Genomic DNA, 26,467 nt, shown 5'->3' with positions numbered 1-26,467 from the left:
TACACCCTTTGAGATCAAAGAGTCCTAGGTTCAAATCCCAGCTCTGCCACTTGCTGGCTGTGTGACCCTGCCATGAACTTGAGCTCACTATAGGAAAAGATGTGCTATCCATGCAGAACCAATGCCCTATCACAGTGTAAGGACCTCTGGCTCCTGCTGGAATGAGCTGCAGACACTGTCTGACATCTTAGCCTCACTGTCCCTTAGCTTTTGCCATTGTTGAATCTGAAGAATACTCCAGCCACTCTAGACTGGATGCCAGGCAATGACTTCTCTCTCTCCTTGAAATCCATGCACAATATACAAGGAATAACACCAGAATCTTATTTTTTTCTAATCAGTTCACAAAATGGTTGAGTCAGCTTTTTTGCAGAGTTCATTTTTCTCTCTCTCTGCAAAGTTGTTTGTGAACATATTTTTTAATTGTCTGAGAAACATATATAACTTGTTATTACAAAGTTAGGTTACCATAACTCTGACTTCTGCTTGGGGGAAGAAACTAGGAAAGAGTGAAATAAACTCCAAGTGCCCTTTCAAACAAATTCCACTGTTTCTGTGCGATATTATTTGAGCATCCTTAAAGTGGTGGGAAAGTGGCAGAGCCCTGCAAATCTCCCCCTGCCACAGGTGGACTCCCTCAGGATCTGCCATCCTCCCAAATCACCTGGACACAGTAAAGGACAAAGGGACCCCCAGCCCTGCTTGTCATTACCTCTTTGCCCCATGTTCTCTATATGTGCCTTGCAGGGTACTTTGGGGTGATGGCAATAAAATACACAATGAATTGATTTGCCTTCAATCAGAGAATCTTTGTTCTATTTCCACTCTGAGTCTGACCAAAAAATGCACTTGAGCCCATTGAAAGGTGAGTAGACAAAGAAGACCACCCCAAAAATCCACCAAAATGACAATTTTATTTTTATTTTTATTTTTGAGATAGAGTCTCACTCTGTCACCCAGGCCAGAGTGCAGTGGCATAATCTCAGCTCACTGCAACGTCCACATCCCAGGTTCAAGTTATACTCTTGCCTCAGCCTACCAAGTAGGCAGGATTACCACCACAGCTGGCTAATTTTTGTATTTTTATTGGAGACAGAATTTTACTATGTTGCCCAGGCTGGTCTTGAACTCTTGAACTCTTGACCTCATGAGATCCACCTGCCATGGCCTCCCAAAGTGCTGTGATTACAGGTGTGAGCCACCACACCCAGCCTCAAAATGACGATTTTAAAAGTACAAAAGGATATTAATTCATGGAAGTGCTGAGAACAGGAGAAGGGATAGGAAAGGAAAAAGAAGTCATTAGGTGAATTAAATCATCTCTAGGCAAACCACAGTAACAGAGGGCTACAGTGAGACAAGAGCCGTTTTTCAAAGCAGAGGCACCCTGTTAACATTTCTTACCCCAAAATCAGCAGCTGGAGACCTAGAGTTGGGGAGGAGCTGCCATAGAGTTCACTGACTGAAGTGAGGTCTTCAGAAGACTTCAAAAGTCAATCTCCCTCAAGCGGCATTTGGCCCTCAACCTGAAGCTTAAAATTTGGAAAAAAATTGGGAGCCCTTCCTGGAAACGGGTAAGACTTTATGGGATTATCATCCCAAAGTAGGATTATCCAATTTTGCCTACTGCTCCTTACCCGCACACCCCAAAATGAAGCTTGCGCGTTCACGTGGCCCACATACATGCACTCAGCCCCCTCCTGCCAGAGAAAGGTAATAGCAAAGGAAATCTACATAGAAGGCACCTATGCTAATCAACCCATCCCTCCACTCATAAATATGCACAGGCAATCAGGAATCAGCAAACCCTAAAGAGAACCCAAGGGAACCAGCAGCTTGAAGGAACAAACAGGTCACTGAAGAAACAGAACTAATAGAGGAAATACACTGCACTCTAAAAGAATGCAATTGAGTAACCCCAAAGAGATTTGAGAAAAAATGACGTCCATAAAGAATAAGGTGCCATAAAAACGTAACTATTGAAGAAGAGGTCGGGCGCAACGGCTCGCGCCTGTGATCCCAGCACTTTGGGAGGCTGAAATGGGCAGATCACTTGAGCTCAGGAGTTTGAGACCAGCCTGGTCAACGTGGTAAAACCATGTCTCTACAGACACACACACACACACACACACACACACACACACACACACGCACGCAAATTAGACAGAGCAGGGTTGCGCACTTCTGTAGTCCCAGCTACTTGGGAGTCTGAGGCAAGAGAATCACTTGAAACTGGAAGGCAGAGGTCATATGTGTGTGTGTGTGTGTGTGTGCGTGTGTGTGTGTGTGTATGTATAAATATATATTATATATAAATAAATATATGTATTTTTATATATAAATATATGCATACACACATATATAAATATATACATATACACATATATATTTTTTATATTTTTATATCTATAAATATATACATACACACATATATAAATATACATTTTATATACATATACTTCCATATATATAAAACTATTGAAGAAGCAATACAAGAAAATGTTCTAACATGGAAAGTGAAAACACAAAGATTATATAAGGGAAAAAATAAGAGGCATAGAAGATTAATTAGAGCGTATATCTGTCTCATAGAAGTCGAGACAGAAAGAAAGAACCAAGAGAAAGGAAGGGAGAAAAGAATCAAATAAATATTTCAAGTCTCAATGCCAAAAGGCCCACCAAGTGCTAGGCAGGAATTCTCAAAAGATTCATACTTAGACATAAATATCCTCATGCAGTTTCAGAACATGGATAAGGAAAAGTTTCTAAAACCACAGGAGGAAACAGTTTACCTACAAAGGATTAATAATCCTCTCAACAACAATTCTGGATGTTAGGAGCCAGTGCAGTAATTCCTACAAAATTTTGAGTTAAGTTATTTTGAACCCAGAAGTCAGCCAAGTAAGAGGACAAAAATAAAGATATTTTCAGACCTGCCAAGACCCAGAAATTTTACCTGAAAAAATAATTGCCTAAGGATATGCAAACAAACAAAGCAAACAAACAAAAAGAAAGCTGTGGAAATAAACAAGCACCAACCAAATGAGAACAAGCGAAGGCTATTTATTCCGAGCTGGCTCTTGCAAGGAAGTCAGCCGTCATTCATTGCATTTTGGCAGAGACTCAAAACAAGCAGAGAAATGGGAAGGCTGTATAGTGGAAAAACAGAAAGGTTTCGGGTGTGCCCTGATCAGAGGCTATTGGCATGGAGAGATCGTAGGTGGACTAACTAGAAGCTCAGCATCCCGTAGGATTGATTACAGGTGCATATCTGGCTTTCTTTGGTTGGTACCAAATTGGATGCAGAGGCAAAAATTAAGGATGCTGTCAGATATTAATCAAGTCCTGGCTGTTTGAGGCCCATTGTTTCTGAAGCTATTGTTAGGTTTCTTGGGCTATGTGCCGTCAACAGTGATCTGACTTACTACACGTCTGACTTACAGACAATAAGCTGGCTTCTTGGGCTGGTTGCTGTAGATAATGGATTGGTTTCCTGGGATGGTTGCTGCAGCTTGTGAGTCAGTGTTTTGTTTTTTAATATGGTTTTGTGATTATCCATTTATTTATTCAGTCCCTCAAACCTAAGAAAGAAAGATATAGGATCTAGCAAATGGTAGAACTAAGGAGTGCATCAGAAAAGTTCAGGATGACACAACTAGAAAGTCTGCTCCAAATTGGCCACTTTCCAAATAGAACGATTAAGAAGTTGGAAATTCTTAGTAACATGGTGAAGGCATGTCAACCGGAAAACAGACACACGCAATTATAAATTCCAGAATGAGACTCAAGTTCCAGATAAGAAATAAATGAAAGTGAGTTACTGTATTGAAAAATTGTTAGCATACAGCAAGATTCTGTTTACCTTGATGCTTGGAACAACCTCCTTTGAACAGCAAAGATTACATCTGGACATAGGATTCTGCCTCCTCCATAAAGCCAAACACTTCTGGTTCTGCATCGAACAATATTTACAAAATCACAGTACTGTGAAAGCCATGTATTGACTTTCAATTTCCAGCATCAACTTACATATAAACAAAGCATAAAAGAGACTAATTGTGGGTACAACATGAAATGTAAATGTTCTACACTTTGACAACATAAAAGTAAAGTTAGCACTGATCAATCTTGAGAGGAAGAGAAAGGAGGCAACATGGGGTTAATTTCCTTACACTACATGAAAGAGAATCAAGAGATACTAAGTTAATGAATCTAAGAATGATAGTTTAGGCACATTATTTTAAATTATAGAGGAAATACATAGAAGAATAAAAATATAACAAAAATCGGCAGGCAGAAGTTGGGGAGATACATGCCTCATCTATCAGCGGGAGGAGTCAATAGCTACTGCTTCATACTGATGAATCAAGAAATGCAAATGTAAGCATATTATTTGAGTTGTGGACAAAACCGCCACCAACACTCCCTCCCCTGCCACAAAAAAAGTTGAGTGAAGAATAGGACTAGCAATGGAGGTGAAGAGGAAGACTTACAGTTTATTTCATACCTTTCTGTGCTATGATAATGATTTTTCCCCAGGCGCATATGCCTAATATTCTTTTCTTTCTTTTAAATGTAAAAGAAGTCAGGATTCAGAGACACCACTCAAACACTTTCACAAAGTGAACCCCTTTTTCTCTGTGCCCCAAAACAGCTTGGCTTTATTGTTTGACATGGCCTCACCAAGTTTGCGTTTTCATCTGCACTTTCTCAGACCTGCATCCTTGGGGACGGAGAAGAGACATTTAATACATATTTATTGCATAGATGAGAGGATAACAATTCCTTCCTTGAATATACATGTTCAGAGTACCTACCATGTGCTGGGCACTGGAGATTCAGAGGTGAACGAAACAAAGTCCCTGCCCTCATGGAGAGTGTTTATATTCTTGTGAGCAAGACAGACACCAAGCAAGGAAAACCTTCCCTTCCTTCACCTGCTGAGAGAAAGACTAGACAAACCCATGTCTGCATCTCCGTTACCAGCTGCAAGACCCTGAGCCAATGGCTAAACCTCTCGGAGCTTTTGTGTCTCCATCTGTAAATTGCAGATGCCTACCTTTCAGGGTCCTCAGAAGAGTAAACATGGCTCCAGGCTCACAAGTTGAGTTGCGCAGATACAAATTGGAGGTTTTAATAAACTAGAAAGGAAATACATGATCAATTAAAGTTTCAGCACTCTTTAGGTAAGAGCTTATAACAATATAAATGTCAAACTATTTCTGTTTTACTTGAAAGATGTATAGATTGTGGGTCTTTTGGTGTTGATGGCTTAGAAAATCAGCAGGATGGATCTTCATTCAAGTTAGACTCTATTTCCCAAAGTAAGTTTGGTGAAACACTTGTAGCAAGGGCTCTATAACTAAACAAACAGTAGGTGCACAGCCTATGATAGCCCTCTCTTAGAAAGTCACAATGCATATTGGGATAATAAAGGTCCTCAAAAGTCCTGCCACAAACAGGCCTGTTCATCCTACAATTTCCCAACTAATTTCATCATGGAACTCTTTCACCCACTATCCATCCACAGAATGGGTGGAGTGCTGTACCACACAAACATCCCCTACCCATCCTAATTCTACTGATTTAGTACATAGCATAATATACTTTAGAAAATGCTGAAGTAGAGGGCTTATGGCCTCTGTTTAGCTCAAGCCAGAGAGATAATAGTCTTCATGAGTTCCCTGGCACTAAAAAAAGCTCACCAGACTCAAGCAAGGCCCATGTGGCCAATGGCAGACATCACTGTGAGCAAACAGTTTCTCTCCTAAAGGCCCTTCACATTGTGTGGGCAGCACAGGACACAATGAACCTATCTGCACAGCCTGGGAACCCTCCTGAGGCCCCTCTGGGCTCCTGCCATCATGTCAGGCTCAACAGTGAATCGGAACCATCCTGCCATCTAACCGGTGCCGGCAAATCCAGCCCAGGAACACTTGTTCCTCAAATAGCCAAGTAATCCTGCAGACTCTTCTAGAACACACAGCCTAACATGTGGGGGGGGGGGGTGGCAGCAGTTCCCAAAGATGCCACTGTGCCCAGCCCCACAAGCCCTCGGCCCTCCCACTGCGCCCCTTCCCACCCACATCACACCCTCTACATGCACACGGAATAAAAGCTGTTCTTGGGCCCTATAGGCTTTGCCAGAAATGAGTTTGGAGGACAAAACTGATACTGCTGCTGGGGTAGACTAGAAAATCAAAGGGCAATTGACTGGCATTTTTCTGTCCCTGTGACATCTTTATTTTGTGCAGAAAGTGGAGTTTGGATGCCACTGGCAGCTGCTGATCCTCCTGCAGGAGGCTGGAAGCCCACGGTCCCTCCAAATGGCATGTTCTTCCCTCCTCTTACGCGGTGGCAGGCAGCCTGTCACCTGAAGCCTTGCCTGGCTTTGTTCCCTTCCACAGAGACTCACCGCGGCAAGCCTGTGTGCCACTGCCACTCACAGCCACTCTGTTCAAACCACATCAAGGAGCTGGAAAAATGATACAAAGCGGATAGTAGAGGAAGAGGCAACTGCCTATTGGAGGTGATCGGAGCATGAAAAGCCCTCTTTCCTCCAAAACATTCTCCCCTGCCAGTTGTAAATGCCTAAAATATTAGAGGAAGAGTTTAATTCCTTCGGCTGAAAGCAGGTGGCAAGTGGGAAGTACGTGGCGCTTGCCCCTGCCTCCTCCTCTACGTTCGTGGCAGGCGTCGCTACACAATCCGGGATCTTTCCTGCAGCTTTTCACCCCTTTCCAGCCACTGCCCTACTAAGCTTCTCATTTATTCTCATTAAATATACCTTCCTGTATTTGTGGGAAATCATCTAAAATAATCCAGAAAAAAAAAGTATAGGGGGAGATAAGTGAAGAATGGAAGCAAAAATAATAGACTGTTGATAAATGTCGAAGCCAATGGGTTTGTGTGAGTTCGTTACACTTTTCTCTCTATTTTTGTGCATATTTGAAATTTCCATAATAGAAATCGAAATTAAAACACATATGCAGGCCGGGCATCGGTGGCTCACACCTGTAATCCCAGCACTTTAGGAGGCCCAGGCAGGAGGATCACTTGAGCCCAGAAGTTCAAGACCAGTCTGGGCAATATGGCAAAACCCCATCTCTACCAAAAAACAAACAAAAAAAAATTTAAAATTACCCCGACATGGTGGTGCATGCCTGTAGTCCAAGCTACTCAGGAGGATGAAGTGGGAGGATGGCTTAAACCCAGGAGGCGGAAGTTGCAGTAAGCCATGATCGCAACACTGTACTCCAGCCTGGGTGACAGAGAAAGCGAGACACTGTTAAAATACACACACACACACACACACACACACACACACACACACACACAGTATATGCGTATATATGTCAGTTTCCTTTCCTACCTGATATCACTTAGATATCAACTTAAATTGTAATGCAAATGAGTTTTTCCATCGTTTTTGAGAGCAAATTTTGATAGTAAAAGAATAGAATAGCTGAATTCTCCATGGGGCAGGAGAAGGCCACCAGTTGGGAGGAAAACAGAGCCAGACATAATTGGGAGGCAAGGGCTCCCAAAAACCTGGAAGGGTGTTTACTTTACAAACTGTTAAGCCAATGCTATTCAAGAGCAATCAAACTGGATTAGGGAATTTTGGTGGGGAAAGCAAATGGCCATTTGCTCTTCGCATTACTGGTTTCTGAAGTGTGAATTTTTGCTGTGGTCCGCCTCTGTTTTTTGCATCAACTGGCTTGAGTGTTAGAGGCCAAAGTTTTTATTTGAGGTATGAAATTTAAAAGTCTGTGAACCAGCCCCTGTTGTTTCAATGAACCCAGTTTTCAAGTTATTGACTCTATACTCTTCTCTGATCCCAAGGACACCAGTTAATCTGTTTCTAGCCTCCAGCAGATTTAGAAGAGTTCATTTCTCACCCATAATTTACTGAATTATTTTTATTCACACTTCTCGAGTGAAGCCACCCTTCAAAATATTGTGACATGGGAGAAGTTGCTGAAGACCTGCTCTTTCCATTACATCCCCCTCTAAACACCAGCTCTTCCCCCATTCAAAAGTCAGTCAATAAAAATGTAATTCCACTATGGGAACCTAAAAGCATTCAGCAATCAGAGTCTGGTTAAATAAACTGAAGTTACACACACAGTGGAGTATCTAGGCAACCATCAAAGAGGATGAATTTGATCTACAGGGGCAGAGATGAAAAGATCTCCAGGATACACTAGTTGGTGTGGAGCAAAAGTTCGGCTGCCCCATGGACCTGAAGGGACAAGATCACCCCCTGCACAGACAGGAAGTGTTTACTGTTAGTCACCAGAGCTGAAGGCTCAGCAAGCCTGCCCCTGAGCAGAAAGAGCGAAATGGTTGAGCACAGTGGGACGGCAGAGTTTGAAAATAATCATGTACCTTGTTCCAGAAAAGAGTAAAGCTGTTCCCCTCTACCTGAGACCTTAGACCTGAGAGCAGCTGAAAGGAACAAAGCCTATCATGATTTTTGCATATTTTTGCCTCTGCCTTTTGGAAATAGAAAGCAGTTACCTTAAGATCCGGACATGTAAATTGTAAGTTTCTGAGCATCTGGCATTTTCTGTTTTCTTCTTTATATACCTGAGCACTGTATTTAATAAAATTCTTTGAAAATGCCTGGAGAGCAAATTCATGCTGGAGAGAAAGAAGGAAAGGAGGTGTCACACCTCCTGGGTCTAAATTTCAAAGGTGAGGTTGTGTACCCTCAGGTGGGTAAGGTAAAAGACGTGAGATTGCACCAAACAGGTGAACCTCAAGAGTTCAAGCTCTTTGGGTTCACACTCACAGCTGGATATTTTGTTTTCATAATTCTTCTCTGCTGGAATTTGTGTGGTTAGTTTTGCAGGGTATGGTGGAGACTGCCACGTTCTCCTCTTATGCTAATATGTGTTCTCTGATCTTTGGCTGGGCAAATAGCTGTGTAGAATAAAGACCATATGTCCCAGCCTCCCTGGCTACTAAGTGAGGTCAATTGACTAAGTCAAAAGACAAGTAAGAGGATATGGTAAGTGCAATTGGAACCTGTGATTTCTGGACAGAGCCCTTAAAGAGAGAGATCCCAACTCCTTCACCTCTCTTTTTCTACTTTCTAGAATGTGAGCATAATGGCTGGAGCCTGAGCAGCCCTTTTGGAACACAAGGCAAAAGCTTCATGTGGAAGATGGAGAGCAACAAGAGACATGGAGTCTGGCTTCCTGATGACTGTAGAACTGGCATGCCAACTCAGGACAACCTATATTTATGGGAGAAATAAACTTCAATTTAGTTCAGGCCACTGCAGTGCTGGATATTTTGTCACTAATAGTCAAGCTTAAACGTGGCTAATAGAGACAGAAAATTTTCTAATGTTTTTTGCCTTAAAGAGTCAAAGGGCTTTATCAGGGGTGTGTGTGTGTACGTGTGTGTGTCGGGGAATAAGGTTACCATGGAGCACTTCAGAGAGAGGTCATGTACCTCCTCCTTTTTCTGTAGAAAAGCCTCATTTTGCGAGGTGTCCTCTGTTCCATTTCTCTCTTAGAGTCTCTTGTTTCGTTCAGAAGAGCTTCAACTGATTTCTCTAACAATCCAGCTGACTAAGTCTGGGTGGTCTAATTACCGTGATGACTGTTCCCTCTGAGTCTTTAGTTAAGAACCCCAGTTGTGATATTAGACCTCTTATTCCTTTTTCCTGCAATAACCCACCTTCAATTCAGCTTCAGATAAATTTGAGTAAATTTCATCAGAACTGGATCTTCCTTGCAGATCCACTGTCTCCAGTAGACCCACTACCAAGATGCACATTTTCACCAAAGCCCTAACCAGGAAGACTAGTATGCTCAAGGTTGAATCCATGGATACAATTTAAAAAAAAAAAGTGAAAGCCAGGATTCCTTCCAATCAACAGGGATTGATTTTGCTGGCAAGCAACTGGAAGATAGATGCACCAATGTCTGATTATAACGCTCAAAAAAAGATGCCTTCTGCTGTTGGGACATCATGGTGCTAAGAAGTCACCTTATAACATTCCCAAGAAGAATAAGAGAAAGAAGGTGAAGCTGTTTGCTCTGAAATACAATAAGGTTGATGAAGACCGGCAAAATGGGTCACCTTCTCCAAGAGTGCCCTTCTAATGGTGTCTTCATGGGCCACCTTAACCCACGTATTTGTGCAAGTGCTATCTAATCCTTGCACAACAAACCAGAAGATAAGAACGTGTGTGTGTGTGTGTGTGTGTGTGAATACAAGTCTAGAACTACTTTAAGTACTGGATTTTATGCCAACATTTGAAACACAAAGATTTAGATTTTATTCTTGAAAAGGCAAAATTATGGTGATGGAGAACAGATTAGTGGTTTCCAGGGGCTATATAGGTGGGGTGGGAGCATAAGGGAGTTTTTTTGAGAGTCATGAAATAGCTCTGAATCCTGATTATGTTTCTGTGGTTCCACAAAGGTATATATGTGTTAAAACTTATAGAACTAGATATCAAAACATATTCAAGTTTACAGAATAATTTTTATTAAATTTTAAAAGGTCTTTCTGAGCAGTCAAAAATAAACATACCCACAGGCTTATTTATGATTAAACTAACAAGGAACGTACAGCAACTTCTTCCAAGCACTGCCAGCATCTAGATATCAGTTGTCACACACTGAGGCCACTCTGTCACTTGGAGCTGCCTGCAAGGACGAGCTCTCAGATCACAGAGGACAAAGCCACTGGTGGAAGGACAGTGGGACAGTAACCAGTCACAAAAACTATTCCATCTTCTTACAAAGAAACATTCTCTGCACACAGTGATTCACAGAAGACCGCCAACATATGCAAAAATAAAGCTACCTGAAAAAGCGAAAAAGAAAATACTCAAGTTTGTTCGACCTGACTAGTTAACCAGAAGAATTACCACCACACACACAAAAAGAAAAATCATGTGCAATGTAAGCATAACAGTCGGTTCTCTATAGATATCTTCTCAGAGTCTTCCAGTGGCTCACAGAAATCAGAACCAACTACGGAGCTGATAAGAAAGTTGGCGCACAGGGAGGAGAGTCTCAAATGAGATGAGATTTCCCACTGGCACAGTACAATGGGAACACGGAGCCAAAATTAGCTTTACTCATGGGCAAGGAATAATTGGAGATTTCTTATTTCAAATCTGAATTTGAGGACTGGAATTGGTGCCCCCTATCCCAACCAAATTCATGCACAGTAACTCTTGATAGCCATGCATCACCTTTCTCCTCCCCACTTCCTGACTCCAGGGGTGACTGGGATGCGTTCTGTGCCCCCATGCTGCTTCCCCTCAGCCCACTAGGATTTCAGCTACAGCTATGAGAGCCAGTCTCCATGAATGGTGCAGGGACCACCTCAAGCTCCCTGCCTGTCTATTTCTTTCTCACAGAGATTTTTATCCAAAATTCCAGGGTCTTAGCGTGCAGGGCAGTCTGAAGACAACCCCAGAAGGCAACCTCAACCAGTGGGTTCTGAAATCAGTGAATAAATGCACCCACTTCCGCTCCAAAGTGACGTGTCCAAGGGGACACTCCTGACAGATCCTCACCAGAACTGGGCCCAGTTGCCCACCCTGGCAGCCAGCTCAAGACTGACTTTTCCTCCTTCCCTGCCTGGCTCATTCTGCTCCCTCACTCCCTGGCCTTGGATCACCCCACAAATAAACTCACTGCTCCTGAATCCTTGTTTCAGTCTCAGTTTTCAGGGAAACTCGAACTAAGACAAATGGCTAGATTATGGCTCTCTACTCCATCTCACTCATTCCGTGAGGTCCTAGAGTCAGCTCCTAGAACGTAATTGCACATTTCCATCAAACGCCATTGGCTGAAAAACTTCAATTCCTTAAAGTCGGTAAAGGACTGAGACGTGGGCTGCGTCTAATGAAGCTTTGCAGCTACCTCCCTATACCATTGCAGGAAGCTAGCTGCCCCTTTCCAGCTCCAGATGCCTCTTGTTCCCAGCCCAGGCTCCCCTCGACCACCAGGCTGTAACCAGCAGATCCTGACCATTCCTGTCTTCTGCCCTCATTTGTGTAATGAGCCCCAGGAGGCTGGCGCTCTGAGCATTTCAGTGCCCACTGGAGGGCTTGAAATTTCTTCACTAATTAGGCAGGTGAAAGGGCTGTGCCGAGGGGCCTTTGCTCCTGCATCTAACACCAGTGTTACGCCAGGTGGCATCGCTTTCCCCCTCCCTCCTCAGTCTGTTCAAGCCCATTGCCTCCCAGCCACAACTGCTCAGGTTAAGATGCGTCAAGATGGAAAGTTGCCACTTGATTAAGATAAAAATAAAATAATCAAAATATGTACCATGTTCCTCCTTTGAACAGATGGCCGGGAAGCTTGCCTCATAACACTGAACATCAAAAATGAATCAGAGGCTCATCTTCCTGCATAATCAAGAATTTGCTCACTGTTTGTACTACAGCCAGGCAGGAGGTGGAGATTCTATCCACAAAGGTTGAGAAATGACAGAGAAACCGTGAGTTCCATCGTGAGGCCCTCCCTAGTCTTTTCCTCAGCCACACTGGCCTGCATCAGACACTGTGTCACTGTGTGCAAGTGAAAGAGGAAAGAGGACGCAGAGTATAAAACAAATGAAAGATATGTCAATTCCCCCCTCAGGAGGGCCCAGAGAAACCCTGTATCAAACCATACTCCTTGCCATTTTTTCCAAAGAAAGAGTATTTCAGACACGCACGTTTTTTATCTCATGGAGACATTCCAGTCTAGACAACTGTCACTTCACTGCAGTTACAATACTCAAGCACACTGTATGATGATTTATTTGTTTACTTGTCTGAGCTCCCTTGAGCTCTTTGAAAACAAGGATCATTTCTTATGTGACTTGATATCACAGCGCCTAGCAGGGACCTAAATGAATGTTTGAAGAATGAATGAATGAAAATAATCAGAATTGTTGAACGAGCCTCTCAATTGGTCTAGCTTCCTCCGTTCTCTTTGCTCTCTTCCACATGGCCACCACTTTAAATCTGTCTAAAAGCTTCACTGAGATAGACCTATAGGTGCTGTGAAATTACCTCCAAGATATACAGTGAGGTGTAAAAGTGAGATACAAAACAATAGACGTGTCTAATTGATTTTAAAGGAGAGAAGGAATATGTACATATATAGTTTAGCTATCCCTAAATGTGTCTAAGATATACAAGAGAAAGAAAAAAATGTTCCATTCTGGGAAAGGAGAGTCAGGCACTGGGGCTGGAAAAGAACCTTGCTTTGTAATACATATCCCTCTGAATGTTTACCTTGCACGTCTATTTCTCCTTCCACTTAAAAAGCCAATTAATCATTATTTTTAAAATTATGGTTAAAATTACTCTCATGTTCAAAAATATTCATCAACTGCCTAGTTCCTTCAAGCCAATTAATCTCATAAATCCTAATTTGACTTTCTAACTTTTCCCTGATAATACCCTGCACAGACCCTCTCAGTAGTAAACAAGTCTCTGTGTTGTGGGATCATTTATGTTGTATCAAGGCTGCACAAATACACCAGTTCTACCTCCATGCACATGGTAGGGTTATAGTACTTCCTCGCTCCCCTGAAGTTAAGGGTGGCCATGTATCACACCTTCATGGGCTGGATGGAGGTTGAAGCATCCTGTACTAGGCACTTTTCAAAACAGCTCCCAGTGACACTCGCTTCCTGCCATGTGTCCATTTGTGTGGTCTCTTCCCCTGGAGAGTGAGCAAGGCCCAGCCAATTGCTTCTGGTGAATAGAGTATGGAATGCTCTCGCGCTTTCCACATGCCCTAATGGAGAAGGTCACCTGCCAACAACCATATGATTGAACTTGGAAGTTGACCTGATCTTATTGAGTCTTGAGATGACTGTGCCTCAGCACTTTGATTGCTGTCTAATGAAAGACCCTGAGCCAGACCACTCAGCTAAAGCACATCTGGATTCCTAACCCACAGAAATGGTGACATTATAAGTGCACAGTGTTTTAAGCCACTAAGTTTTATGGTACTGCATTCTGCAGTAGTAGACAACTAAGATGGAGCCATTGCACCATTCCCTTTTCCTTGCCATGGTGATCCTAAAAGCACAGGTTGAGATGGACCTCGTCCCTGAGTGACTATGACGAGCAGAGCAGACCCCTGCACAAGTAAAGGAACAAGATATAACCCTGTGTCTATTAGGGTTGTTTGTTACTGCAGCATGACTTCATCTATCCTGACTAAAGCAGCATGTATGGGAAATCACCGTGAAATATGAAAGCATAATCCAAGTATAGACTATTACTATTAACATCTGAACACTGTTCCTATGTCCTGACCTTTGGACCCCATCTTGTCTCTCCAGCTATTCACATCAACCATTCTTCAATTGGACCTCTCCCACAAACAACTCTCTAATTACCCTGGTCTGTAGCAGTCTGTCCCATCCTCTGAGTACTAACCACCCATCCCACTTTTTCTTTCCTATCACTTAATACAACTGTAACTAATTACATGTGTATCCATTCCATTTATTCAGTGTCTGTCACCTCTATTAGAATATAAACTCCAAGAGAACAGGGATCCTATGGGTTTTACTCATCATTATATTCCCAGCATCGGCCACAGTACCTAATACAAACACCTAAATATATGAATGAATGAATGAATTCACACACTCTTATTCTCCTTTGTACACTCATTTTGACACAATTATAGAATATTTTCTTGGTTATTTTCGTATCTCACGTGTTTGTTATGGCTTGCACCTCCCAAGTAAATTCTGAGTCCCTGGGGGCATAAGTTGCATTCTTCAATTGGCCAGGACACTTCACAATCATGGGAGTGCCTTAAACATCATATAGTACCTACTGCAGTGCCCTGGTTATGGCCAGAGCACAATTGCTGCTAAATTCATATTATTCTGTGTGCTCAACAAATTATTGTTAAACAAATTAATATAAATAAGCATATATCAATGTACTGGTGTGAATAGAATTCTCAAGGAAACAGTATAGCAAATGAGTGAGGAGTGTGAGATGAGGGCAGATGAGAAAGGTTTTCTGCAGGAAGAGAGCTGGGGTATACATTTATAAGGAGGCAGAGAAACAACCATGCATTTAGCTGGTCACCATGTCAGGCACCAGACTAAATGCGATCCATGTATTATTTTGCTTAATTTTCAAATTAGCCCTATTTGTGATAGGTCCTATCCCCTCTACTTTACAAGTAACGAAACTATAACACAGAGAGGTTAAGTGACTTGCCCTAGGTCACACAGCTAACCAATGGCGGAAGCAGCAACAAACTCAGATCTGCCTCTCTCCAAAGCCCGTCTCTACCATGCCAGAACCTACGTTTGGATGTAAGCCTGGTTCTGTCATTTATTGGCTGCAAGGCCTTGGGCAACACACTTAACCTCTCTTGACTCAGTTTCCTTAATTTAGTTAGGATTAATCATTGTACCCATCTCATGGGATTGTTGTATTAAATGAGATAAAATATGTAAAGTGCTGAGAACAGTGCCTGGGCCATGGTAGGTACTCCATAAATGTCACCCATTGCTGTAACTATTCAAAAACAGATTTGCGAGAAAAAACATTCCCCTCCCAAAAAGAATTTTTATAAATGCCCCTTTCATTCACATCTACTTTTGTTTTATATTTCTACACCCTAAGCTTCAGGACTGCAAGCAGAAGGATGTTTTGGGGACAGAAAAGGCCACGTGGGGAAGCCAGAAACAGATCTCATCTCCCCTGTCCCTACCAGCATCTTCTGCCCACCACACATTGCCCTGTGCAGCCTGGGGATCCCATAGCACCAACTCAAGGTGAGGCATGGAGGCAGGCTCCTGTGCACTGCCCTCTGACAACCCACACCCATTCTCATAGATCCTCAACCAGGATCAGCCACATAATTCGCAGGACCCAGTGCAAAATGAAAATGTAAGGGTCCCTTGTTCAAAAGACTTCCAAAACAGCAATAGCAGAACATCAAACCAAGCTTAGGGCCCTTCTAAGCCCAGGGCCCTGGTCAACCTCACAGGTCACCTGTGAAGCTGTCCCTGTCCTCGAACCTCTCCCACAGGGCCCGAACAGCTGGGAGAGTCAGAAACAAATGAGACACACCATCTCCCACCTCGGCTTCTCCATCCAGGCAAAATCTGATGTGGAAAACCCTTTCCTACAGAGTACCTGAGTATTTTGATTAAAAACCATGATAAACTTGTAAGTGCAACAAAAGAAGAAATTGATGTTTTAATACAACTCATTAGAGCACCTTTATTAACTCCAGAAATAGAAAGAGGATATAAAATGAAAGATTTGTTTAAAATCAACACTGCGCTGGTAAGGGCAGCCACAATTCCAGGAACATTAATTGCTGGGTAGCCTCATTACTGATTAAATAAGAAATCTCAAATACCATTAGACAATTGTGATTAAATGTATGTCATTCTAATTGAATGTGTGGTTTATTGCCTTCCACTGAATCAGCAGGTCACCTTCTTGTTTTGTATATTTGGAAAGGGCACATCTATGCAGTGACAGCACAGAGCCATTATTTCTCAGAGAGCCCTGAAACCCTCACAGTTGTATCCTAAAATATGGCTGTATGTGCAGGTGGTGAAGGAGTATGCCATACAATAGGGAACCTGAGATGATGAAAATAAATCCCACTTAATGTCACAGCTGGGCACTTTTTCCTCTCATCTCATTACCCAGCTCCGGAGTCGCTTACAGTCCCCCTGCCTTTGCAGTCATTTGAGGACGTTGGGGAGTGGGGCATCTTCTTGGCACAGAGAGGAAGCTCCCGGTCCTTGAAACTGGATCTGGCTGAGATCGTGGGGAAATGATAAACCTCTGGTCTCATCTCTCCCTCACTTCTGCTAAGGAGCCAAGGCAGACGAGTCTTCTAAGGTCCATCCTTTTTGGTTTCCCAAAGATGAAAATACAAAATTAATGTTGTCACTGCTCTGACTGGTCTTCACTGCTCACCTATCCCATGGGACACGGGCTATTATCTCTCCACCCTGCTCTTGGCTTTACCTGGAATAAGAGCCCAGGTGAAGTGGGACAAGCACCTCGCTGCAGGTCCACGGGCTGTATAGTCCCACATGACACATCATTTCAGAAGGAATTAGGACACTACCAATACCAGGACTCACCCTGGAGGAAACCATACAGTAGGTTAGGTGGTTCTTAGTTGAGTTTTGTTACATGGCTGTGCACATGCATGAGCATGCATGCACACACATATACACACACATACACAGACAGAGCATGTGCAAGTGCACGCACGTGCACACACACACACACGCACATACGCACATGCATTCAGTTACCACAATCTTCCTTTCCTAAGCTCCAGCTCTGGCCACATCAGTGCCCTGCTTCAGGTAAATGCTGGGGCTTTTCCTGCCAGCTGGCCCTTTAAGGCCTCCACGAGCCGCCCCAACCTCCGTCTTCCCCTGATCCGCCAGTGACATCCTACACCCCTGCTCAAAGACCCAAAAGACCCAGCACAGGGATGCACATGCTCTCTGCTCTGCCTGGAATGTTCCTGTTACAGTTACTACTTCTCTTGTTTCTCCATAGTCCCTGGAAAGGAATGTTTCCTTTTGGTAAGAATGAAGCACTTTCATTGCATCTATTCGATTCTTCTCCCTTTTCTTTCTTATTAATCTAGCTAGCAGTCTGTCTACTTTGTTGATATTTTCAAAAAATCAGCTCCTGGATTTATTGATTTTTTTAAGGATTTTTTTGTGTCTCTATCTCCAGTTCTGCTCTGATTTTAGTTATTTCTTGTCTTCTGCTTGCTTTTGAGGGTTTTCTTATCTTGCTCCTCTAGCTCTTTCAATTTTGACAATAGGGTGTCAATTTTAGATCTTTCCTTGTTTCTCATGTGGACAGTTATTGCTATAAATTTCCCTCTAGACACTGCTTTAAATGTGTCCCATAGGACAAGGCTACAGTAATTGAAACAGCATGTACTGGTACCAAAACAGAGATATAGACCAATGGAAGAGAACAGAGGCCTTGGAAGCAATGCCACACATCTACAACCATCTGATCTTTGACAAACCTCACCAAAACAAGCAATGGGGAAAGGATACCCTGTTTAATCAATGGTGTTAGGAAAACTGGCTAGCCATAGGCAGGAAACTGAAACTGGAGCTCTTCCTTACACCTTATACAAAAATTAACTCCAGATAGATTAAAGATTTAAACATAAGAACTAACACCATAAAAATCCTAGAAGAAAACCTAGGCAAAACCATTCAGGACATAGGCATAGGCAAGGACTTCATGACTAAAACACCAAAAGCAATGGCAACAAAGCCAAAATAGACAAATGGGACCTAATTAAACTTAAGAGCTTCTACACAGCAAAAGAAACAATCATTAGAATAAACTGGCAACCAACAGAATAGGAAAAAATTTCTGCAATCTACTCATCAGACAAAGGGCTAATATCCAGAATCTACAAAGAACTAAAACAGATTTACAAGAAAAAAACAAACAAACAAACTCATTCAAAAGTGGACAAAAATATGAACAGACATTTTTCAAAAGAGGAAAAATATGTGGCAAAAACATATGAAAAAATGCTCATCATCATTGGTCATTAGAGAAATGCAAATCAAAACCCACATTGAGATACCATCTCACGCCAGTTAGAATGGCGATCATTAAAAAATCTGAAAACAACAGATGCTGGAGAGGATGTGGAGAAGTGGGAACACTTTTACATTGTTGGTGGGAGTGTAAATTAGTTCAACCATTATGGAAGACAGTGTGGCAATTCCTCAAGGTCCTAGAAATAGAAATTCCATTTGACCCAGCAATCCCATTACTGGGTATATACCCAAAGGATTATAAATCATTCTATTATAAAGACACATGCACACGTATGTTCATTGCAGTGCTGTTTACGATAGCAAATACCTGGAATCAACCCAAATGCCCATCGATGATGGACTGGACAAGGAAAATGTGGCACATACACACCACGGAATACTATGCAGCCATAAAAAAGCGACGAGTCCGTGTCCTTTGTAGAGACATGGATGAATCTAGAAACCTTCATTCTCAGCAAACTGACACAAGAACAGAAAACCAAACACCACATGTATTCACTCATAGGCGGGTGATGAACAATGAGAACACTTAGGCATGGGGAAGGGAACAACACTCACAGAGCTAGGTGGGGGAGTGGAGGGGAGGGGATGGAGGTACAGCGAGGGGTGCAGGGAGGATGGGGAGGGATAACACCAGGAGAAATGCCTGATGTAGGCAATGGGTGGGGGAGGGCGATGGAGACGGCAAACCACCATGGCATGTATGTACCTATGCAACAATCCTGCAGGGTGCAGGATGTGCACATGTACCCCAGAGCCCAAATACCATTTAAAAAAAAAAAAAAGAATTAAGCACTGTTCCCAAGGCCAAGGCTCCCTAGCCACCAGGGGACAGTCAATATGGTTCCATATTGCAATTGAATTGAGGAGAAAGGAGGGTGGCCTCCAGGACAGCTGGTTGGTGAGGGCTTAGATTGTGCAGATTGCTGGCTGCATGGGGCCAGGTGAAATGCAGGCACCAAGCCCTGGGCCTTGGGAATTACAGAGCGGCATGGTGAGACTGGTGTCACCCCCAAAGCTGTCCAAGAGACCAGGCTGGTCTGGACAGGAAGCTGGGGGGCAAGACGGGTTCAGGAGGCAACACAGTGCTATACAGATGGTAGAAGAGCAGTCTCAGCTACCTGCAGAGTGGAAACCACAGAATGAAACCCACATCCGTTGTGGGGTTCCTGGAAAACCTTGTCAGGGGGCTGCCCCCAAGTAATTCTCACCAACCTTGGCTAACAGGAACTCAGAGCTGAATTGACTTGATTAAATATCTATACGTGGCCAGGCACGGTGGCTCACACCTGTAATCCCGGCACTTTGGGAAGCTGAGGTGGGCGGATCACCTGAGGTCAGGAGTTCAAGACCAGCCTGGCCAAAGTGGCAAAACCCCATCTCTGCTAAAAATACAAAAAAATAGCTGGGCGTGGTGGCAGGTTCCTGTAATCCCAGGTACTTGGGAGGCTGAGGCAGGGAGAATTGCTTAACCCTGGAGGTAGAGGTTGCAGTGAGCCAAGATCGTGCCACTGCACTCCAGCCTGGGTGAAAGAGCGAGACTCCATCTCAAAAAAAAAAAAAAAAAAAAAATCTATTCTTAAGCATTTTGGAGCAGCCAAACCAAGTACAACTTTCCCCTTCTTCCCACAAGATGGACTCCTCACCTCCTCCAGGAAGTCCTCCACACTACTCCTGCAGCCACTCATGTCCATGCTGCTAGTAGAGCACTGACCACATGGCTCTCGGAAGTAGGGTGTGTACAAGGGTCTCTCAGGCTACATTAAGCTCATCGTTGGTCCCCAGTACCTAGTAAGTAGCCTGCCTAGCACATAATGCATGCTCAGGAAATATTGAAGGCAGGAAAAACAAAGGAGGGAGGGAAGGAACCCTCATCTGCCCAGACCCCCACCAAGCTACCTCCTACACCTCACCAGACCTAGACCACCCTCAACCACCCCATCACCTCCACCAGGCCCTGCCCCATGTGCCTTTAACACTTAGGGTACCCACTACCATATTTGACCCACTTCAAGGCAGTAAAGCACACCAGTCATTAGCCTGACCTCTGGAGCCAGCTCGTCTGGGTTCAAATCTCGGCTCTGCCACTTATTAGCTGTATGACCTTAGGTAAATTATTTACACAATAAATAAATAATTTTATTTACTGTGGCTCATCTGTAGTAAACTATATAAAACAGCAGCGCCTACTTCTGAGGGTGATCACGGGCATTAAATGAGTAGAGCAATTTTGAAGGGATACATGGTGCTTCGTGAATGCTACCTTATTACCGCATTATGATTATCTACTTAAAAACGTGTCCCCCCACTAAACCAGGAGTTTCCTAAGGGTAAGAATCATGTCTGGGATTTTTTTAACATATGCAATACTTAGCACAACCCTTAGACTGGCTTAGAATAGGTGTCAATAAATGATTGATGGAAGAATGATTAAATGATGTAGATTCTAGGTAAGAGCAGAGAGCTCTGGCAAGCCTGAGGGCTACGGGTTGGCTTTAAGACTGCTTGCTAAGGGACAAACAAGTTTGCAGTGGGCTAGGAGAGGTGGGGCTGAATCTCCAGGGGTGCTAAGGCCTCACTGGAGGATGTAGAGGACCTAAAGTATCAGGATTTGGACGGTAGGATACTGGAAAGGGACAGAGACAGAAACAGCTGCATTTCCCTCACTTTCTCCCCCTGTTCAACATTCACGTCCTCTCCTTTTCTCCTCCTAGTTACCTATTCCTCACCTCCCGTACTCAGGAAGAGCAAGACATGGCAAGACTAACAAAGAAAAGTGCCCTGGATCACTACTATTGTATAGGGAGAACACAGACAAAAAGGGGTTATACTCAAATAGCCCTCCCTCCTGGCCAGGACTTCTGTGAGCAGGGAAGACATCAACAATTCTGTACACCTGAAATACATGATGCGGGAAGAACCGTTACTCAATGGACTACTTGCCCTCTTGATGCTCATACAGGAAGGCTTTCTATAGACTTTCTTTTCTATTCCATCAATCATTCTTTGGTACAAAACAAAAATCATTAACAACTCACTTGTAATTTATAATTTTCCCAATTTCAAAGTTCAACTTTTTTTTTTTTTCCAAACAGAGTCTTACTCTGTAGCCCAGGCTAGAGTTCAGTGGCGTGATCTCAAATCACTGCAACACCCGCACTCCGGGTTCAAGCGATGGTCCTGCCTCAGCCTCCTAAGTAGCTGGGATTCTGGGCACACAGCACCATGCCTGGCTGATTTTTGTATTTTTAGCAGAGATGCAGTTTCGCCATATTGGCCAGGCTGATCTCAAACTCCTGACCTCTGGTAATTCACCCACCTCGGCTTCCCAAAGTGCTGGGATTACAGGCGTGAGCCACCACACCTGGTTCAACTTTTAAGCCTACTTAAAATACTCTGTCCTAACTGGACTCAGATCTAAAGCACAGAACCCCTCTAATAATAGTCTATCAACGCAGCCAAGAGAGGGTCTGTCAGATTCCAGAGTGACAGCTGCCTCAAGGGAGAGTTTCTCCACATTAGAATTAGAAGTCAAAGGCCCCAGCCTGCTCTGGTTTAGGAATCTCATTTCATTCCTGCTATGCACTGCAGGCTGGTAGGTGTGACAAATTGTCTTATCTTTGTCTAACCTTTGTTGGACCCATGCTTGCTTCAGGGTTTAACTTTAATATATGGCTTCAGTTTAATAGCAAAGTGCTTCTGTTAAAATGTCAGATTGTAAAATGCTGAGTCATTCACCAAGAAAAGGCTGGTCCTGAGTGGAAATTAGAATTGCTGGGGCACACAGAGCAATACCACATATCTTCAGCCTAAATAGAAAAGACAGAGCTTAAGTTCAGATCAAATTTAGAAGGCAGTGCTGAGCTCCAGTGGGGCTGTTTGCTCTGAAAGACAAGGATGAATCAGATGGAACGATCAGGCAGCAGCTGAAATATTGTCACTCCTGAAAGTAAACACAGTGGCGAAGACGTGACGTTCAACATTTTGTGTACTTAACAACTGACTAAACTGTACTAAATGAGATCAAAATATGAAGAGAACCAAGCAAATAGTGCTCCAGATGTAAGTGATACACTCCTGCCAATATGCCTACAAAGTTCTGTTAGTTTTGCTTTATAACTATATTTGTCTTTATATTTATATATGAATTAAACTCCACAGTAATAATTATTTCAGGCTGGTCGCGGTGGCTCATGCCCATAATCCTAGCATTTTAGGAGGCCAAGGTGGATAGATCACTTGAGCTCAGGAGTTCGAAACCAGCTTGGGCAACATGATGAAATCTTGTCTCTACAAAAAATACCAAAAAAAAAAAAAATAGCCAGGTGTGTGGTCCTGGCTGTCCTAGCTACTTCAGGGACTGAGGTGGGAGGATCGCTTGAGCACAGGAGATCAAGGCTGCAGTGAGCCGAGATTGCACCACTGCACTCCAACCTGGATGACAAAGCAAGACCCTGTCTCAAAAAAAAAAAATGTTTAAATGGAAATAAATAATTATTTCAGGCTAAATCATTAATGAATCCTAAAATCGGCAGGCAGAATATGATAAGAAACAGGATATCTAGAAAGTATCTCTCCACAAAATACTTTTTAATTACGAAAGTAAAAATAGGAACTTTACGGTAGAGAAATCTGGCAGTCCCACCTTAAATAAGAGGTCAAAGTTATCACCAATAATAAAACAAATTGATTACATGCTTCCTGATATGCTCTGGGAAGGACACAACATCACTTCTGCGGCATTCCTGCCAAAAATGTATAACCTGGATTTAAATCTCAAAGAAACATCACAGAAATCCAAAGTAAGGATGATCTAGATGATAACTAGTCAGTATTTTTCAAAAATGTCAAAATAATGCGAGACAAAGAACAACTAAAGAACTATTCCAGATTACAGGAGCCTAAGGGGATGTGACAGCCAAGGCAATGTCTGGCCCTGGGCTGGATCCTGGACTAAGAAAAGGGCAGTATTGGGGAAACAGGCAAAATTTGAATGAGGGCTACAGATTATGTAATAGTATCTTATCAATGTTAATTTCCTGATTTTGATCATTATACTCTATGTTATATAAAGTGGTAACATTTGGGGGAATCTGGGCAAAGAGTGTATGAAAATTCTTTGTACTATTTTTGCAAGTTTTTTCTTAAAACTGAAATTAATTCAAAATGAAAAGTTAAAAATAAATAAAGCTTTAAGTGAATTAGAGGGTCTCAATTTAGCAGTTACAAGGATGGGGAGAGAGGACTCGTCTTCTGCGCAGACCTTACTCCTCAGTCTCAGAGAAAAAGAATTTTGGTAACTGTGAGACATAATAGAACTATCAGAAATGTATGAATCCAGCTATATAAATAAAGAAGCATACATCACAGTTCTTTTTTCCCCTGTAATTGTGTAAAAATCTGCAAATTTTTCAAGATAGACGGCTACAAGCTTTAGAGCTACAAGAGCTGGTATGAAGTCAGGTGGAGTGCTGTTTCCCACCCAGGAAAACAGAGCCGGCGCCATCACCGGGAAGCCAGGAGACTTTGGCTGAATTCTTCTTAGCTCCATCTCTTCCTCCATGAAATGGATTCATCTTAGTGTCTGTGCTAAGACGTGCGAAAGGGCAGTACAAACAGCAACACTGTCCTCCTACTGCGCAGCATGGCAATGCCGCCACCGTTCTGAGGAGCATGCCGGGCACTCTGCCACAGCTTGCCCGGTCGGAGGTGACAGCGGGCTAAGTTACCAGTCTCTGGGGCAGCCGTATCTAAGGTCTCTAACCTCAGTCCCCCTCCCTCACTCTATGGTTTCCTCATCCCACCTAGCAAGGCCTGGGATGGGCAAGAGTGCTCTGCAAGGGACCAGACAAGCCCCACAGCCCGTTATTTGGGAGTCAGAGCCGCCGGCTCCCTGCAGCCTCCCCAGTATGTTTCCACGTTCTCATCACCATGCTCCCCGCTGTCAGGCTGTTCTATCAGAGGCACGATTTACATTTCACATCAACAACCTAGTGCCACAGGTGGCAAAGGCAGAGACTCACAATGGGCAGTGCCTGGGTCTGGCAGAAGTTGACATGGGTGAGCTTGGGACCCACAGGACTCCTTTGCATGGAGACTGGGTGGGAGACTGCTGGTGTGCCCCTGTTCCATCCCACGCCTCAGCCATAGGGAAATCTCATTCATTCCCCATCCACTCTACTCACCCTGCTGCCACTAGCTCCTCCTTCTCAACCTACTAGGACACACACACAAAAATGCTTTTTGCTTTTGAGGGGGACACAAAAGCCTATAGTTCCTGCAGGCCCTACATTTCCCTAGCTCACAGGGCAGGGGCTAGACAGGCAGCATTTGTTAGTATCTACCCATCAAAGTCACTTTCTGACTGGGCTGTTCATCTTTCACCTGCCTTCTCCTGTCTGCCAGTCTGTCCTCCAAGGGCAAATGGAGAGCAGCAAGGCTGCCTTTCAGCCCTCTAGGTACTGCTCTTCCTCCCCTAAACATCTAAGAAGATATGTGTTTATTGAGCCCATCTTCTCTGTCAAACCAGCAATAATTCTTTCAAAGAAACCAGGTTCAGTGCCACACACCTGTAATCCCAGCACTTTGTGAGGCCAAGGCAGGCAGATCACTCAAAGTCAGGAGTTCAAGACCAGCCTGACCAACATAGTAAAAGCCCATCTCTACAAAAAATACAAAAATCATCCCAACTACTCAGGAGGCTGAGGCAGGAGAATCACTTGAACCTGGGAGGCAGAAGTTGCAGTGAGCCAAGATTGTACCACCACACTCCAATCATCAGAGTGAGACTCCATTTCAAAAAAAAAAAAAAACCTGCAAAAGGCTTCAAAGTCCAACAAATGGGAATGCAAGTTCTGGCCCTAGAGCCTGCTCGCTGTGCATCCTTGGGTGAGTCATTACCCTTCCTGATTTCAATTACCTCACCAGTACCACAGAGAAAAGCATGTGCACCATGCAGGGTTGTTCTGTGGCTCAAATGAAATGCTGTCTATAAATCACTTAGTGCCAAGTACAGAACATGCTGGATATTCAATAAATGCTTAGTTCCAACCTCCTTAATAATAGGATGATTGCTTATAGAGCATACCAGTCTCTGATGTGGGCACCTTACATACATCATCTAATTTAATCTCACAGTAAACCTATAAGGCATCAATCTTCATCCCCTTACATGTGAGGAGACTAAGGCTCAGGGAGGCCAGGTAGTTTTGCTCAAGGTCATACAGCCAGGAAGTAGCAGAGCAGGACTCAAATCTTCTGATCCCAAACAGTAGGCTTTCTGGTCTTCACAGCACAGCCTTCCTCCCTCCCGCCTTGGCAGACCTTAGAACTGGGCTGACATCGACAAATGGGGCCACTCGAAGGCACCAGCCCTGGAACAGAAGCAGTGCTGGAAGGAAGCCCAGTCTGGGCGCCACAGGAGCAAAGCCAGTGGTGGGAGGGAAGGGGCGCCATGGCTCAGGGTGCAACCACACAAACGGGCGGAGTCTCGTACCCACGTGGCTGGAGAGTGCGAGGGTGAACGTCAGCTGTCCGCTTCACTGGACTGAGGGAGGCCAAGGTGGCTGGCAAAGCATTGTTTCTGGGTGTGTCCGTGGGGGTATTTTCAGAGGGTGTGAACTCGGGAGTTAGTGGGCGGGGACAGGAAGACCCACCCTCAGTGGGAAGGACACCATCCAGTCAGCTGCCAGGACGGCCAGAGCGAAGCAGGCAGAGGAGGGGCTATATTCAGCTTACTGAGTTTCCTCTCCCCGCCCTATCCCCTCTCTCTCTCCTCTCCCATGCGGGATGCTTTGCTTTCCCTCCCCCTGCTCTTGGACATCAGATGCCAGTCCTCTGGCCTTTTGACGCTGGGACTTGCAACCTCAGC

General features: G+C 43.7%; 1 long non-coding RNA gene across 1 annotated transcript in view; it reads right to left on the bottom strand.

Annotated features, from left to right (window-relative positions):
* LOC141584832 (uncharacterized) overlaps positions 1 to 26,467 on the bottom strand; it is a 54,446-nt gene that overhangs the window by 15,500 nt on the left and 12,479 nt on the right. Inside the window, exons 2-3 of the long non-coding RNA XR_012518037.1 lie at positions 7,144 to 7,261; positions 5,060 to 5,141 (exon numbers count right to left, since the gene is read on the bottom strand). This is a non-coding gene — a long non-coding RNA (uncharacterized LOC141584832). The remainder of the gene's footprint in view (positions 1 to 5,059; positions 5,142 to 7,143; positions 7,262 to 26,467) is intronic.

Source organism: Saimiri boliviensis, chromosome 6, assembly GCF_048565385.1.
Source record: "Saimiri boliviensis isolate mSaiBol1 chromosome 6, mSaiBol1.pri, whole genome shotgun sequence".
Taxonomy (NCBI): domain Eukaryota; kingdom Metazoa; phylum Chordata; class Mammalia; order Primates; family Cebidae; genus Saimiri; species Saimiri boliviensis.
Note: the sequence above shows the minus strand (reverse complement) of the source record. Positions and strands in the feature narration are given on the sequence as shown.